The sequence below is a fragment of the Otolemur garnettii genome, unplaced genomic scaffold (assembly GCF_000181295.1).
Source record: "Otolemur garnettii isolate 467f Iridium unplaced genomic scaffold, OtoGar3 scaffold00047, whole genome shotgun sequence".
Lineage (NCBI taxonomy): Eukaryota > Metazoa > Chordata > Mammalia > Primates > Galagidae > Otolemur > Otolemur garnettii.
In genome coordinates this window covers 13082107-13091327 of record NW_003852442.1, presented here as the reverse complement: position 1 = coordinate 13091327, position 9221 = coordinate 13082107, and the positions used below count along the sequence as shown (strand labels likewise).

General features: G+C 45.9%; 1 protein-coding gene across 1 annotated transcript in view; it reads left to right on the top strand.

Annotated features, from left to right (window-relative positions):
* WWP2 (WW domain containing E3 ubiquitin protein ligase 2) overlaps positions 1-9221 on the top strand; it is a 156490-nt gene that overhangs the window by 329 nt on the left and 146940 nt on the right. The gene's annotated exons all lie outside the window — the stretch shown is intronic.

Sequence of the window (9221 nt, the reverse complement as noted above, 5' to 3'; positions counted from 1 at the left end):
GGGCAGCTCCGAGGTGGGCGCCCGGCGGCCGGGGGTGCGGCGGGAGCGAGTCCTCCGGAAGGGGAGCGGAGCCTAGGTGCCCAGGGACGGAGGAGTCTTTGTGGAGGGATCGGGACCCGAGGAAGGGGCGACTTGGAACCGAGCTCCATGGAAGGGGGTGCCTGGGAATGGGCGTATGGCGTGGGGGAGAGGGCGAACTGAGGAAGAAGATGCTGCCTGAACCCCGCCTGAGAGTCTCCTCCGTCCTCCGTGGAAATGATTGGTACCCGAGACTCGGATTGCGGTTCCACTCAGTTTTTAAACTTCAGGAGGGATCACTGAATCTGGATCGTCTGGCTTTCGTCGCACCCACTAAGTCCTCCTGCTTGTAGGGTTTCCACTTCTTGGGCACCTAGCCATTTAGAGCATCTTCCTTTGAGATTTTTCCCTCATCAGGTCATCATCAAAATTAAAAAAAGAAAGAAATGTGGGCACTTTGCTGTGCTTATACAATGGCTTTTCAGGCTGAACTGTTGTTGACCGCGACCTAGCCCTGCATTACCTCAGCGACATAGTGACTGCTGAAATCTTGGACAGAGAAGTGTCTGCTTATACGGTCTTCTGACTTTTCCTCTTCTTGGGTTTAAATTATTCAGCATCACTTGTCATGTGACTCCTTATCTTGACAAACTGTAACTAGTTAGGGTGACCGAGAGGTCTGTGTTGTGTTCCTTAGTACTGTGACCTGGTTTATGAGTTTGAGATTGAATATTTGAGTTAAAAGCCCCTTCATCCTTGTCTTTTTCTCTTACTGTTCACTGAAGTTTGCAGAAGTGAAATGAGTTTCAAGAATGCAGTATAACTGGAACAAATGTTGAAATGGGACATTCGCAGGAGCCAGAGTCGTTTTGGGTTACAAGCAGGGGGAACAAAAGTACTGTGCTCATGTATTATGAGTTCAAGTTCTTTGAGTAGTTTGCAAACATTTAAAAGTTAATTTTTGTAGTGGCACCATTAGGTTGGGAAGGTGTTACTCTCATTTCACAAGGAATAAACAGACCTAAGAGAGAGGACCCAATTTTTTTTTTTTTTTAGGACTCAATTTTTTAAAAACAATTTTATTGCTCTTTCTTATTTACTGATCTCTTTCTTCCTGCTAGACTGAGAATCCTTCAAGGATTCTTATTTTATTTGGATACTAGCCTAGTGCCTGGCATATTGTGGGTACTCGCTAAATGTTTGGTGAATAAATGAATTTCTAAAGATCACACAGCTGTAAGTGGCAAATAAGGGATATGAGCCCAAATCTTCTGTCATCTTTTTTCTTGTCATCCAAGCTTGCCATATGTTGCTGGTACGAGACAGGCTTGGATTGCCTCCTTATTCTCTTTCACTTAATGTTTTCTTTCCCATTGTTTTTTTTAGAGACAGAGTCTCACTTTTTTGCCCTGGGTAGAGTGCTGTGCCGTCACAGCTCACAGCAACCTCCAGCTCTTGGGCTTAGGCAATTCTCTTGCCTCAGCCTCCCCAATAGATGGGACTACAGGTGCCCACCACAACGCCCAGCTATTTGTTTTGTTGCAGTTTGGCCAGGGCCAGGTTCTAACCCACTACCCTTGGTATATGGGGCCGGTACCTTACTCACTGAGCCACAGGTGCCACCCTTTCCCATTTTTGAAGAACTTATAACAGCATCTCATTTAATCTTTTTTCCCCCGAACCTCAAATTTGTAATAATTACAGTTACTCTCTACAGTCTTCTGAAGATCAGTGTTGCCCCTGTTCTACTGATGAAGAAACTGAGGCCCAGTGAAATTTTTACCTTAGATCCCAGAACTAATAAATTACTGAGCAGGGACTGAAGTCTAGGCTTTTATATTTTTTGAAATAGAGGCTCGGCGCCTATAGCTCAACCAGCTAAGGCGCCAGCCACGTACACCTAAGGTGGCGGGTTCGAATCCCCAGCCCGGACCCGCCAAACAACAATGGCGGCTGCAACCAAAAAATAGCCGGGCGTTGTGGCGGGTGCCTGTGGTCCCAGCTCCTTGGGAGGCAGAGGCAGGAGACTCGCTTGAGCCCAGGAGTCGGAGGTTGCTGTGAGCTGTAATGCCATGGCACTCTACCCAGGGGGACAGCTTGAGGCTCTGTCTCAAAAAAAAAAAAAGAAATAGAGCCAATTTATTTATTTATTTTTTTGAGACAGAGTCTCACTTAGTCGCCCTTGGTAGAGTGCTGTGGTGTCATAGCTAACAGCATCCTCAAATTCTTAGGCTCAAGTGATTCTCTTGCCTTCGCCACCCAAGTATCTGGGACTACAGGCACCTGCCACAATGCCCAGCTATTTTTAGCTCTGGCTATTGCCTCTCTAGCTCAGGCTGGTCTCAATCTGTGAGCTCAGGGCAATCCACAGCCTCAGCCCACGATGCTAGGACGACAGTCATGTAGCCGCCGTGCCTGGCCCCCATGTTTTTTTAAACAGCCTCATTCTGTGCCCTAAGTAGAGTCCTGTGGCATGAAAGGTTACAGCAACCTCAAACTCCTGGAGTCAAGAGATCTCTTACCTTGGCTTCCCAAGTAGCTGCAGGCGTCCATCACAACTCCCAGTTAGCTTTTCTATTTTTATTTATTTATTCTTTTGAGACAGTTTCACTCTGTCTCCCTGGATAGAGTGCCATGGTGTCATAGCTCACAGGAACCTCAAACTTTTGGGCTCAAGCTATCCTCTTGCCTTGGCCTCCTGAGTAGCTGGGACTGCAGGCGCCTGCTACAACATTTGGCTTGTTTTCTATTTTTATTTATTTATTGTTTTAAGACAGAGTCTCAAGCTGTCTCCCTGGGTAGAGTGCTATAGTGTCATAGCTCATAGCAACCTCAAACTCTTGGGCTTAAGCAATTCTCTTGCCTTAGCTTCCCAAGTAGGTGGGACTATGGCACCTGCCACAACGTCTGTCTATTTTTTGTTGTTGTTGTTGCAGTTGTCATTGTTGTGTTAGCTGGCCTGGGCTGGGTTCAAACCTGCCATTCTCAGTGTATGTGGCTGGCGCCCTACCCACTGAGCTACTGGTGCCACCCTGTTTTACTATTTTTAGTAGAGTTGGAGTCTTATTTTTGCTTAGGCTGGTCTCAAACTCCTGAGCTCAAGTGATCCTCCTGCCTTGGCCTCCCAGAGTGCTAGGATTATAGGTGTGAGTCTCTGTGCTTGGCTTCAAGTCCAGACCTTTAATTCCTAGATCTATTCTTTTCAATTTATAGAAGCAACTGCAAGTTTTACTTATAAATGTGTTTTCCGAGTATAAAAGATATGACATTTTATGGAAAACGTAGTATAGGTCACAGAAAGTTGTGACTATAGGGTGTAATTGAAGTTTAGAAAAACCTGTACTATATAGTAGTGGCCTCTTCCTGGGAAAACAGTTGTTTATTCAATGAATATTTAAGTACCTGTTCTTCACCAGCCATTGTTGTAGAGTTATGTTGTGCTCTGTGGTGCCCTCTAGGCACACTATGCTGTGAGCACAAAATATATTCTGGATTTTGAACACTTAGTGTGGAAAAAAAAGTATTTCATTCCTGCCTTTTTTTTGAGGCAGAGTCTCAAGTTGTCACCCTGGGTAGAGTGCTGTGGTGTCACAGCTTGCAGCAACCTTCAATTCTTGGGCTTAAGTGATTCTCTTGGCTCAGCCTCCTAAGTAGCTGGGACTACAGGCACCTGGCTGTTTTTTTTTTTGGTTGTAATTGTCATTGTTATTTGGCAGGCCTGGCCGGGTTTGAACCTGCCAGCCCCAGTGTTTGTGGCTGGCGCCCTAGCTGCTGAGCTACGGGTTCTGAGCCTTCATTGATACTTTTTATGTTATAGTAAGTGATTATGTAAATATGATATGCTATAAATGATAACATTTTAGATTAAATGCAATATAAAATTAATTTCATATTTTTCTTTTTCTTTTATTTATTTATTTATTTTTGGAGACAGAATCTTGCTGTGTTGCCCAGGTTACAGTGCTGGAGCCTCTCCCAGCTCACAGCAACCTCAAGCTCCTGGGTTCAAGTAATCCTCCTACCTCAGCCTCCCAAGTAGCCAGGACAACAGGTGTGTACCACCACATACTATACCCAGATAATTTTTTTTTCTTCTTTTTCTTTCTTTCTTTCTTTTTTTTTCGGGGGTGGGGGATAGAGTCTCAAGCTATCACCCTGGGTAGAGTACCATGGCATTATCATAGCTCATAGCAACCTCCAACTCCTGGGCTCAAGCTATCCTCTTACCTCAGTTTTTTCTGTTTTTAGTAGAGACACAGGGTCTTGCTTTTTGCTCAGGCTGGTCTTGAACTTGTGAGCTCAAGCAATCCAGCCTCTCAGAGTGCCTAGGATGACAGGTGTGAGCCACCGTGTCCAGCCTCATTTTTCTATTTTTATTTTTGATTTACTTATTTTTGTTGAGACAGAGTCCCCCCCATGCCCTGAGTAGAGTGTAGTGGTGTCTTAGCTCACTGCAACCTCAGACTCAGGCTGTGGGCATCCTGTTGCCTCAGCTTTTGGAAGCTGTTGGATTATAGGTGCTTGCCATGGCATCCAGCTGGATTTTTCTTTTTTTTCATGAGTTGGGAGTCTCAGTATTCCACAGACAAGTCTCAAACTCCTGAGCTCAAGTGCTCTCCCCGCCTCAGCCTCCCACAGTGCTGGGATTATAGGCATGAGCCACTGCGCCTGGCAATTTTTCTATTTTTAGTAGAGATTGGGTCTTGCTGTAGCTCAGGCTGGTCTCAAACTCCTAAGCTCAAGCGATTCTCCTGTCTCGGCCTCCTAGAGTGCTAGGATCATAGGTATGAGCCTCTATGCCCAGCCTCATCTTTTTTTTTATACATTTTAAAATGTGTTTCCTAGAAAATTAAAAAAGTGTATATGTGCCTTGCACGTCTGGCTTCCGTTTTCTTTCTGTTCTAAATGCTGGGAATATAGCAGTACACAAGAAAGGCAAAAATCCCTGCCCTTGTGGATCTTAAATTTTATTGGAGAAAGGCACAATAATAACCAAGTAAAACACACATTCTATTGTGATAAAGCAAGGAAGTGGGATGTGGGATGGTGGGTGGGGTTGCAGTTTTAAATAGGATTCTTAGCATAGCCTCCCTCAGAAGGTGACAGCTGGGTAAAGATCCGAAGGAACTGAGGGAAAGGACATTGATGCCGAATGGGAGAGAGGGGTCGAGGCAGGGGGATGGCAAGTTCAAAATCCCTGAGGAAGGAGTGCTGCTGGCAGTTTGGGGAGCAGCCAGGAGGCCAGTGTGGCTGGAGGGGAGTGAGAGAGCAGGAAGGGGGCAGAGTGGTGATGGGTGTGGGAGGGAGAAAGGGAAGTTTGGGAAGCCTTGTAGGCCATTGTCAGGATGCTGTCGAGTTGGGGGCCATTGGAGGGTTTTGAGCTGCAGAGGGGACACAATCCAACCTGCCTTTAATAAACTCACTCTGATGACTGTGGAGGAAGAAGAAAGGGCAGGCAGGATGGACGCAGGGAGACAACTTAGGAGGCTGTGGCCATAATTCAGGTGAAAGATGCATCCTGGGTCTGTTCTGAAGAGCAGCCAGCAGGATCTGTGAATGAGTTGAGTTGGATGTGGGGTGTGAGAGGAAGAAGGAAGTCAAGGGCGACTCCAAGGTCTTTGGCGTGAACAAACGGAAGAATGGAGTTGTCATTAGCCGAGACCAGGAAGGCTGGGGGAGTAGCAGGGTTGGGGCTCGATTTTGTTACACCAAGCACCCAGTAGGAATCGAGTAGGAATCTGAGGGACGACATTGTGGGCAGTTAGATCTGGAAGTCTGGAGACAAACCTGGGCTGGAGACATACCTGTGGAAGCTGGTAGCACGTGTATAACATTTGGACTGAGGTCGCCAAGGGAGTAGGGTGGATGGATACACATCCAACATGAGGGCTTCGTGCTATAGATTAAAATTTGAAATGAATCTTGGTGTATAGTGGCGTAGGTGAAGTACAGCAAAGCATTGTGTCTCTGGGAACTTGGTTTCATTCTCCATTAAAGACCTTTTTGAAAACCACAAGCTAATGGCTTTCTTCTTTAGGAGGCTTCTCTTCTGACTGCATCTTTGTACTGCTGCTAAAATCAATTTGAGGTCGCCAAGGGAGTAGGGTGGATGGATACACATCCAACATGAGGGCTTCGTGCTATAGATTAAAATTTGAAATGAATCTTGGTGTATAGTGGCGTAGGTGAAGTACAGCAAAGCATTGTGTCTCTGGGAACTTGGTTTCATTCTCCATTAAAGACCTTTTTGAAAACCACAAGCTAATGGCTTTCTTCTTTAGGAGGCTTCTCTTCTGACTGCATCTTTGTACTGCTGCTAAAATCAATTTGAGGGGCAAATTCTACAGTTTGGTTCACAACCAATCTAGAGACCTCCAAGAAGGGTGGATGATAGGTTTTTGATGTTGAGAATATGTATTGGTTCTACCAAACACACTGAACGCGTGTTGTTTGTTAGGCATGCCGCCATTTTATAGATTGAAAACAACTGGCCTTAATAGGTGACATGACACTCAGGAGGTCATGTAGCTGAGAAGTAAAAGAGCTGGGAGTTGTTGTATCTTGGTCTTCCAAGTCTAGGTCTGGTTCTGCCACCTGTCATTAGTGAGAGGTGGCGTGGGCATGTGGACATAAACTCCTCCCACTGGAATCAAATCGGTGAGCTGCTTTTGAGCAACTTTGAGTCATGTAGGACTATTTATGGATTCTGGAATTTCTGAGAGGTGGGAAATGGATCTCCTTTCCCTTAGATTCCAACTAGAATGTTTTTATTTTCTTTGTTTTGAAGGTTGCAGTTCCCTATTCCTGCCCTTGCCTTCCCCTCCCAGCTTATAAATGAACCTTCAGTGATTTAAATCACTATTGCAAATACTAGTAATTACTTCTAGGAAGATACCAAGACCCGGCAGTCCCGACCCAGGGACATTCCTCTTCCTCAGGTCACCCATGCCTTTTGCTTCTTGTTTTGTCACCAGACTTGCTTTCCAACCAGGCTCTTTTATTCTAGGCCTGTAATTCTGCTGTGCTTCCTATGATATATTTCCAACCTTCTTTTTTTTTTGTGTGTGTGCTTATTCTTTGTAAGTATGTCACTTGGCAAAGTTCGATTGTTTTTCTTTCTTTCTTTCTTTTTTTTAGAGACAGAGTCTCACTTTATAGAGTGCAGTGGCGTCATAGCTCACAGCAACTTCCAACTCCTGGGCTCAGGCGATTCTCTTGCCTCAGCCTCCCGAATAGCTGGGATTACAGGCACCCACCACAACGCCTGGCTATTTTTTGTTGCAGTTTGGCTGGGCCAGTTCGAACCTGCCACACTCAGTATATGGGGCTGGCACTCTACCTACAGAGCTGCCCTGATTGTTTCTCAATATGGGCCTTTGAAGAGTGGAAGATAACTCAGTGCTGGACAGAGAAGAGAGGCTGAGAAAGCAGCATAAGAGTTGGGTAGAACTGGAGAAGCCTGAGAGTGAAGGAAAGGAGGAATCTGGGCAAGACCTTGCTCTTTATCTTTCATGAAGTAGGGCTGGGTGTGGTGACTCACAACTGTAATCCTAGCACTTTGGAAGGTCCAGGTGGGAGGATCCCTCGAACTCAGGAGTTCAAGACCAGCCTGAGCAAAAGTGAGACCCCATCTGTATTAAAAATAGAAAAAATAGGCTGGGTGTTGTGGTGAGCGGCTGTAGTCCCAGGAGTCCTCAGGAGGCTGAGACAGGAGGATCCCTTGAGCCCAGGAGTTTGAGGTTGCAGTGAGCTATGGTGATGACATGCCACTCTTGCTCAGGTGACAGAATAAGACCCTGTCTCAAAAAAAAGTGGATGCGGGATTGACCTATAGTAACTAAGAAGTTCTGGCTCTTTTTACAGCTGTTAATTAGAAATACAGTCTTGGTACTGTTGCGAAGTTTCTACTTCTCCTTGATTTATTATACACAGATCTTTTTATTTATTTATTTATTTTTATTTTACTTATTTTTTAGACAGAGTCTCACTATGTCACTCTTGGTAGAGTGCTGTGATGTCACAGCTCACAGCAACCTCAAACTCTTGGACTTAAGCGATTCTCTTGCCTCACCCTCCCAAGTAGCTGGGACTACAGGTGCCCGCCACAATGCCCGACTTTTTTTTGTTGCAGTTGTCATTGTTTTAGCTGGCCCGGGCTGGGTTTGAACCTGCCAGCCTTGGTGTATGTGGCTGGCATTATAACTACTGGGCTACGGGTGCCGAGCCAAGTAGTTGGGACTACAGGCACCTGCCACAACACCTGGCTATTTTTTTGTTGTTGTTGTTGTTATAGTTGTCATTGTTGTTTGGCAGGCCTGGGCTGGATTTGAACCCACCAGCTCTAGTGTATGTGGCTGGTGCCCTACTTGCTGAGCTAAAGGCACGGAGCCTATATTTATTTATTTTTTAAGACAAAGTCTCAAGCTGTCAGCCTGGGTAGAATGCCATGGCATCATCATAGCTTACAGGAACCTCAAACTCTGGGGCTCAAGTGATCCTCTTGCCTCACTCAGTTTTTCTATTTTTAGTAGAGATGGGGTCTCATTCTTGCTCAGGCTGGTCTTAAACTCTTGAGCTTAAGCAATCCACCTGCCTCAGCCGCCCAGAGTGCTAGGATTACTGACATGAGCCACCGCGTCCAGCCCTATTTTTTCTTTTTTGATACAGTCTCACTTTGTTATCCCAAGCTAGAGTACAGAGGCATCAGCCTAGTTCACAGCAACCTCACATTGCTGGGCTCAAGGGATCCTCCTGCCTCGGCCTCCCAGAATGCTAAGATTAAGTAAGCCACCATGCCCAGCCTACATAGGTCTTTTCATCTCAAGATTGAGTGTTCATTGGTTTCATGACTCAAAGTTGGGTCAAGAATTTTAGGAATTGCAATCTAGAGCCTAAAATTTTGGTGTCAAGATTTAGGCGTCCTCAAACTACAGCCCGAGGGCCGCATGCAGCCTGCCAAGGACATTTATCTGGCCCTCTGGGTGTTTTTGCCACTGCTGCCTATCCTGCTTAGCAGCTGTCTTGTCCCGGGGCCCGCAGTCCAGCCCTCCAATGGTCTGAGGGACAGTGAACTGGCCTCCTGTTTAAAAAGTTTGAGGACCCCCAGGGTGGCTCCTGTGGCTCAAAGGAGTAGGGCACCGGCCCCATATGCCAGAAGTGGCAGGTTCAAACTCAGCCCTGGCCAAAAACCACCAAAAAAAAAA